At 40.4% G+C, this 8,722-nt stretch overlaps 1 pseudogene; it reads right to left on the minus strand.

Annotated features, from left to right (window-relative positions):
- Window positions 1-515: 515 nt before the first annotated feature.
- LOC110259579 (tyrosine-protein phosphatase non-receptor type 2-like) lies at window positions 516-8,512 on the minus strand (annotated as a pseudogene).
- Between the last annotated feature and the right edge of the window lie 210 nt (window positions 8,513-8,722).

The raw sequence follows: 8,722 nt of genomic DNA on the forward strand, positions 1-8,722 counted from the left end.
AATAGGTGCTTATACAATATATTTATCCTTAAAATGTTAATAATATAAAATGTTGATGCCCATGTCAACAGTACATTATACATAACACACATTACTTAAAGGTCATTTTCTTTCCAGTAATAATGTAGATAAAAGCACAATATTTATTGCTTATATTAAATGCAGGTTAAAGTCCAGACAGCCTCCAAAGCTAAATCCTTGTGATAAAGGACATTACACTTAACATACACAGATAGAGCTGAGAATAAGCCAGTCCTGCACAAGCATCTGAGCCTTTACCTGCTGCAGTGGATCCAGATACACCACCTCTCGTGGGCATCCAGCTTCCACACTGTCTAGTCTCAGACTGATCCCTGCGATTCACGCAACACCATCAGCTACCAGTGCCAAAGCTTGTGGCAAAATTAATTATTCATAGGACATTTTGCATGAAAAAACAGTGTTCAGCCAACAAAAGTGCCAACCAGAATGACTGACAACATCCCCATCTTAGTGAGACTAGGTCATCAATATAATCACCTTTTCTTTTTTCGCTCAGTCTTATTGAGCCTCTGCTTCATCTGCTGTACATTCTGAGCTGTGCTGGCTCTCTTGTCCTCTTGAATGCACTTCCGCAGGGCACTCTCACTGTTTTCCTCCATAGCATCTTACATTTTAGAGGTCAGTCCTTGTATATCTGTCACCTGTCAATTTTTCTTCTAGGCCTATCCTATTCCCATTGTATTTTTCAGTCACTATTTTGGTTGGTGAATGATCAAAAACAGGACAGAAGTCTTCATTAGAAAGTGCTTTGCAGGAGTTCCCGTCGTGGCGCAGTGGTTAACGAATCCGACTAGGAACCATGAGGTTGCGTGTTCGATCCCTGCCCTTGCTCAGTGGGTCAAGGTTCTGGTGTTCCCGTGAGGTGTAGGTCGCAGACGCAGCTCGGCTCGGATCCTGCGTTGCTGTGCCTCTGGCGTAGGGTGGCAGCTACAGCTCCGATTTGACCCCTAGCCCGGATACCTCCATATGCCACAGGAGCGGCCCAAGAAAAGGCAAAAAGACAAAAAAAAAGTGCTTTCCATTGTTTCTGTATACTTGAATCTCCCTTTATAAATTTTGCTCCTTCTATTATAGTCATATATGAAAATCTGAGTTGAGCTGGTATCTGAATCAGCCCCATTCCATATAGTCTCATATTCAGTAACAGTTGCTTAATATTAATATTGTCTCCTTTTTCCATCAGACAGGCAAGTATCCACCAGAGAAAATGTTCCTTGACTGCCTGATGCTGGCACTACAGTGGATCACCGCAGGCTGGTGCTCAGGACCCAGAGGCCAGACTCTTGCACTTTATAAATTGAGAAAGGAAGCTGGTGATTCGGGGACTCCGAAATCTGGTCAGGTAGTGTAATGAAAGTGAGATATTGTTCTAGTTTCACCACTTTGGTGTTTCCTAACTGCAGTAGATAGATAGACTGTGGAATAGGGCTTCACGTATTCCGACAGGAACTTCATTCTGAATCCTGTTTCCTTAAACAGCATTTCTCCGTTGCCTTTTGTCAGCCGGTACTGTGCACATTTAACCAACTCTTTCTCCACTACTCCACAACTCTTTCAGGATGGCAATTGCTTTGGTCTTTTGTTGCCAAACCATGAGTATGGCAACCAGAATTGGCAACCTGTTAGGAAGTGGACCCTGTGTTAAGATGTGACTCCTCTGCGCCTCCACTATGTCAACTAAGCTGGTGTTAATATAATCATTTTCAGCATTCTGTAGTTTAACATGACTGTGATCATGTGGGCTTCCATCTCTGTATCTGGGCTTACATCACTGTATCTGATTCATTTTCTGTTTTCTGGAAACTTTGCCACTCTGTGAGGATAGTGGGACTTAACGCGAATTTCCAACCATTCAGTGCAATCTTGGGAATAATGTTAAACGGTGGAGAACAGATAACAGTTATTTTAAAAGAGCTGAACTCAACTACATTTGGAAGTGAAAGGGTCCATGGCTGGCCAGAGAGGCCATCACAGAGTTTTTCCACTCTAGGGAAGGACTGCCTGCCTGGTGACCCTGAGGAGACGGGCGCCCATGTAGAAACCCCTCAGGCACTCAGAGGTTGGGGTGGGGCATGGGGGAGTGCAGGGAGGCAACCACCCTAGGATCCCCCTACTTCACAGAGCTCCTTCCAGAAGTGCCGTGAAGCCCCTCCCCACAACCCCCATCCCCATGCCTCGCTCTGCCAAGTCCATGCCCATGACTATTTATTTATTTGTTTGTTTATTTATTTATAGGCTGCCTCTGTACCAAGAATTGGCAAAGATTAGCCTGAGGTATAAACTTAATGTTTTCTTACGTATTTTCTGAGCCTTTCCTTGGGAATGCATAGTTACTAAGTTTTCTCATATGTTCAGTTACTTTTGAATGCCCTAGTCTTTACTGTCTGGCTCCTGAAAGGAGGGAAGCAAAAAATGAAGAGATAACAAAAAGATGCTCACCCTTCAAACCTCCTGAAAGTCATTAGAACTGGAGTGGGGAAGGATTTGCAGCAAATGGGTGAGGTGTAAGAACAATGGCTGCCCACTTCTTTGCACTTCTGTGTTTAGAGGCAGAAATTGGCAATCAAACCACAGATTCCTGATATTTGGAGGACAGGGTCTTTTGCCCACTCCAGTTCCTGTACACTAAAAATGGAAACTGCTCTAAGGACATGTGCACAGCTGCCTGCGATGTAGCTAGGGGTAGTGGCTGGGTAGTTTCTAGTATGCTAAGAGCCCAAATCACCAGAAATTGGCAATATACTGTTCAGGTTTTCCCTGGGAAGTTGAAAGTCTCCTGTAGACTCCAGCATTCCAAAATAGTTATATCAGACAAATTTTGCCAGTGAAATTGCTCTCCATATGAAGAGACAGTTTCCTGGTACTTCCTAATCTTCCATCTTTCCCATCTTAAATTTTAACATTTCTTGCAAGGTAGTGGCAACAAATCTCTTCGGCTTTTTGTTTGTCTGAAAAAGTCTTTATTTTTCCTTCACTTTTGAAGATAATTTCACAGGGTATGTCTACAACCAGGACCCCAAGTAACCCATAGGAGAAAGTGCAACTGGAATGGGTGTGAATGCCTTCATACTGGCAATTGACTCTTTTTATTTTTCAGGACCCAAAGTTTCCAGGATGAAGCAATTTCAATATCCTGTTACAGGCACGTACTGTTTGTCAGACTACTGACAGGCTTAGGAAGAGATATGATCACCAGCTGACTTGAACTAGTCTGATCCTGACAATTAGGCCAATGTCTGTGTAGATGAACTAAGAAATGTCCAAAGGTTACCTTTGCTTTATTTAATATCTGCCCCCATCCCTTCACCAAATGGAGCTTAAGCCTCATTAACATAAAATATAATGTATGTAATGGCACACTTCCAAACTGCACTTGTGCAAGATTAATCCTGCCTCTAGATGTAATGACAAGGCTTTCACTTTTAAATAGCCAGCCCTTTTCTCAGTAAACGAACCAACTTCCCCTTGTTCAGGGAGACACTGCTTTGGGAATTATTCCCAGTGTTCTACTTGTTCTCATGCTCACAGTAATATTTTCTTGATTCATAACTCACTTGGTAAGTGGATGTTTGCCTTTAGCTACCAAGTGAACAGATCCCCTTGTCTGGTTACAGGTATAGAATTTTAGTTTGGTGTTTTGTTTTTTTCTCCCCCCTTTTTTTTCTTTTTAGAGCTGCATCTGTGGCATATGGAGGCTCTAAGCTAGGGGTCGAATCAGAGCTGTAGCTTCCAGCCTGCACCACAGCCATACAACGAAGGATCAGCCATGTCTGCAACCTACACCACAGCTCATGGCAATGCCAGATCCTTGATCCAGTGAGCAAGTCCAAGAATCCAGCCCTCATCCTCACAGATCCTAGTTGGGTTCGTTAACCACTGTGCCACGAAGGGAACTCCCTTTTCCCTCTTAACACTCAATATTTCGCTCCATGTCCTTCTTGCTTGCACTGTTTGTGAGAAGTTGGGTATAGTTCTTTTGCTCCTCTACAGGTACAGTGATCCCTCCCACAGATTGTTTTAGGATTTTTTTTTTAAATCTTTGATTTTCTGTAGTTTGAAAATAATTAGGTTTCATTAGTGAGCTTGGGCCTCTGGACTGTGACCACTTATGCTTCTAAGTCCTACCTCCCATTCCCCTTTAAGTAGCACAGGATGATAGAGCAGGCTAGATATGGGTATTTTCCCTCCCCCAGGTCAGTTAGGTGCTGATAAATCTCAGGTTAGACACTTGTTAAACTTTCTCCTAATGGCAGACCTTGTTAAGAAGAATAGAATGTTCTGGTATATTACAAAATCATTCCTTTTCCCTGTCCTCTAATGGAAACATGGAGATTTTTCTCTGAAATTCATTGTGCTAATCTGGTAGAGTTTCAGGAGGTAACTCAAAAGTATGTGGGTGGAGCCCCAGATGACTGGGTCCGTCTGAGGATTTTAATCTCTTAGACTTGTTCACATTGGGCCTCCAGCAACATATCAATTACAGTTCAGGTTTCCACACCCCAGCATGGTTCTTGAACAAGTTTCTAATCATTGGTTTCTGCTGTGTTAAATTGTGATTCACTGTATTTACCACTCATTCTCTCCTATTTTACCTACCTGAGACCTAAGCCTCAGTCTCAGGTCAGTAGTTGCCCTGTGGCCTCATTCTCTTATAGATCTGGGAAGAGTTGTTGAATTTTCAGATTGTTCAGATTTTTACTTGTTTGGAAGGAGTGGTGATGTTTAAGCTTCCTACATGCCAGACTGGAAACTGGAAGTCAAACTCTACAGACTTTTTAATAGTTATTATCCTGCGATCTGGAAGACTCTGTTTCTTTCTCCTTGTTTTGTTGTTGAACACAGGTTTGTGTGTTTCATGCATGGTGAAGCCAAATGAACTGAAACAAGAGTTTGGAGCAGAGAAAGGTTTATTGCAAGGGCTGTGCAAGGAGAATGGGCATCTTGTGCTCAAAAGATCTGAACTCCTCAAGGTTTTTGGGTAAGACATTTTATAGGCAAAATTTTGTGCGAGTGTGAGACCTTCCTCTGATTGGTTAGTAGTGAGGCAACATGGTGGTAGTACAGGAATCTCAATCATCAGCCTCCTGGTTCCAAACAGTTTCGGTTCCATGTGCTTGTGCTCAGCCTAAAGTTACTACCCTTTACCTGGGTAGGGGTTTTAGTTGCTATAGAACTCAGAGATGTATTGTTATTTATTTACCTTGAGGATGAAACAAGACCCTGCTTTAGCATTACACTACTGTTTCTTGACTGCTTCTCTTTCTTTCCTTATTACCTCTCTTCCCTAATTAGTAATTCTTTGGATCTGCCCTTTGAACTCAGGGAAGGTCTCAGAAGATAAAGCCTTTTCCTACAAGCAAGAAACTGTGGACACAGAAAGGCTTTTGTATCTAGGAAGGTCATACACGGTCCTTCTCAGTTTCAACCCCTCCTTTTCTTTGATGTTACTCAATCTTGAGGGGAACAGGTGTTGAACAAGAAAAAGAATACTGTTTTTAACAGAAAGGTTAAACATAAACCTGACAGAGGAACTCAGTTTTAGGGGGACTTGGTTTCAGTTTGCTTTGAAAAACAATCGAGCATTATTATTAAAACAAACAAAAAAAAATCTCAGTCTTAAAAAGAAAACATATATATTTTGGGAGACAAATAAATGTGGGAAAATGGAAGAACTGGAGGATATACATGAAGAGAACTCCAACTGTCAACTGTGGGCAGCCCCAGACTTGCCACATCAACTGGCCAGACTTTGTGAGAGAATCTATTTTGGAAGAGGTTCTACTCCAGTGGACCCCATTCTACTTCCAGGATAATGACATACAGCATAGAAAACTCAGGCACAGGGGATACAGTGATAAGTATAGCAGATATGGCTTATGTTGAAGTAGGGAAGACTATAAAAACATTATTGAAAATAAAAAGTGTTGGGTGTTATAAGGACATCAATAAAGATTTTATGGTAGTGCATGACAAGAACACTCAGCTGCTCTGGGAGGGTAGACAGAGAAAGCTTCCTCAAGGAGGGAACATTCAATTTATTTCTGATGGAAAATGGTGGCAGTAAGGTTAGAGGAGTGGGAAGAGTGCTCAGGAGGAGAGACCTATACCTGACTCTTTGTCTATTCTCCTTCTAGGACATATTGCTCTGCTGAGGTATGACTGCAACGTGACTTTCTAAACCTCAGTGGTTTAGAATTTTTTTTTTTTTTTTTTTTTTTTTTTTTGTCTTTTCTAGGGCTGTACCCGTGGCATATGGAGGTTTCCAGGCTAGGGGTCTAATCAGAGCTTTTGGCACCAGCTGATGCCAGAGACACAGCAATGCAGGATCTGAGCCCCATCTGCAACCTACACCACAGCTCATGGCAATACCGGATCCTTAATCCACTGAGTGAGGCCAGGGATTGAACCTGCAACCTCATAGTTCTTAGTTGGATTCATTAACCACTGAGCCATGATGGGAACTCCCAGAAAGTTAATATTCATAATATATTTCCACTGGAGTTCCCATCATGATGAAGCAGAAACAAATCTGGCTCAGATCTGGCATTGCTGTGGCTGTGGCATAGGCCAGCAGCTACAACTCCAATTAGACACCTAGCCTGGGAACCTCCATATGCCATGGGCACAGCCCTAAAAAGACAAAAGACAAAGAAAAAACCCAACATTTATGTAACCCAATATATACAAAATATTATCATTTCATTGTGTGGTCAATATGAAAATATCAATGAAGTATTCTCCTTGCAAAGTCCTCAAAGTCCTATGTGTATTTTACACTTATAGCATATTTCAAAATTTCATCAAAAATACTTGATTTATCTTTAGATTTCACAAAATTTAAAATGAAAATTGAAAAGTAGATTCATGTAAGTCAACTGTTTCATAAAACTGTTTTCTAATAACTGAATTAGTTATGAAAAAGTAATTTTTTTTTAGTATTCTCATTCACATGGACAAAATTGATTTATTTTTTTTTATAAGACCTGGTTTGACTTTGAAGCAAAACCATATAAATTTCAGAACTGAATCAGTCTAACTTAGGTAACTTCACTAACTCTCTGCCCACTCAATATTGTTAATATTGTATTGAAAGGGCTATTGCATAAATTAAAAACAATTCTAAATTTATCAATATCAAAAAAGGGTTCTAATTTTCTTATAGTTTTTACAGATATTACATAACAGTGTTGATTATAATTACAATCTTTTGTATTTTGATTCATGTTAAAAATGGGTAAAATTATTATTGGTTTATCTTATGAAAGATTTCATTCTCAACATAAATTCTCATATCCATCTACAAAGATCACAAATTAGCTTTAGCTTTTATTGGAGATTAAAATTTAGCATTAGCATGCATGTGCAGTGTAATATCAATGAGTAAGCATAAATTGCCTTTCTGGTCTTTGATTATTAAATATTTGCAGATATTCTTTTTGTTTCAAGGAAATATTGAATTGGAGAAAACAGTATGATAAATTTTTGCAATACTCTTCCCAAGATTCATTTAAGGAGCATTGGTGAAGAATGCGAGATCATTAAATTCACTGTATTCTATTTCAGAGTGCCATAAACTGGTGATGATTCATTGCATTTGCACATATACATTCAGTGACTTTAAAAACTACCTCTGACACTTTTAATAGAGGCTACTTTAAAAACTGAGCTGAAATAATTCCAGTGGAATGAAGCAATAATAAAAACACCTGCCTTTAAAAATTCCAACAAATCTTGATATACGAACCAAGATAACTAAAGAATCATTCCTGATGATAAAAAGCATTTTTTTTTTTTTTCATTTTTGGCTGCCCCATGGCATATGGAGTTCCTGGGCCAGGGATCAGATCTGGGCCACAGTTACGACCTATGCCACAGCTCTGGCAACAATAGATCCTTTAACTCATTATGCCAAGCAGGGATTGAACCTACCTACGTCTGCCCTGCTGCTGCAGAGACAACAACCCCATTGCACAACAGCGGGAACTCCATGATAGAAACTAATTCAATTATGTTTAGCTGAAAATTTTCTTTGACAGATGTCTGTGCAATGAATTTGATTTTGTGGGTCATGAATTGACATTTCCTCAAAAATCTGTTAAGTCCTTTGAGACAAAACGTATTTATTTGGTCAGTGTCCTTACATTGCATGACTCATCTAAAGCAGAAGACTTGTAATTTGAAGCCACCAGGTGATGCTAATGAGCAATTAGGAGCCAGAGCCACAGAGACCTCAGCCTTCAGATCATATCTGTAGAGGACTGAGGGGAATTGCTTTCCATCATGGAGGGAGGAGGCCTGTGCTCAGTTCAATGAATCTATTGTGTTCACCCATTGGTGCCACCTCCCATCACTCTCAGAAGTAGGCTTCTAGTTGGGTCCATATATTTACTGACACCTTCCTCTCCTCCACTTTCCCTACCATTAATCTTAACTGCTGCACTTTAGCCTCTGCCCACTTCCTCATCACCATGCCGAAATACACACTATTCCTGCTGCTAAATAGTACAGATCTCCTCAAAGTTCATCTAAAACCTTAGCCTTTCCCTAATCAAATCCATACAGTCTTCCACTTCTACCTAGTGTCTAAAGCAGTCAGCTTTGGATACTTGAGGAGTACCAGTCTTATTCTTGCTTTTTTTTGCTTTCTTAACATTTATCCTGTGCATACCCTTATTCTCTA

The sequence above is a fragment of the Sus scrofa genome, chromosome 2 (genome assembly GCF_054392235.1).
Source record: "Sus scrofa isolate SSC_HxYL_T2T_F1_AM1 chromosome 2, Sscrofa_HxYL_maternal_Yorkshire_Landrace_v2.0, whole genome shotgun sequence".
NCBI lineage: Eukaryota > Metazoa > Chordata > Mammalia > Artiodactyla > Suidae > Sus > Sus scrofa.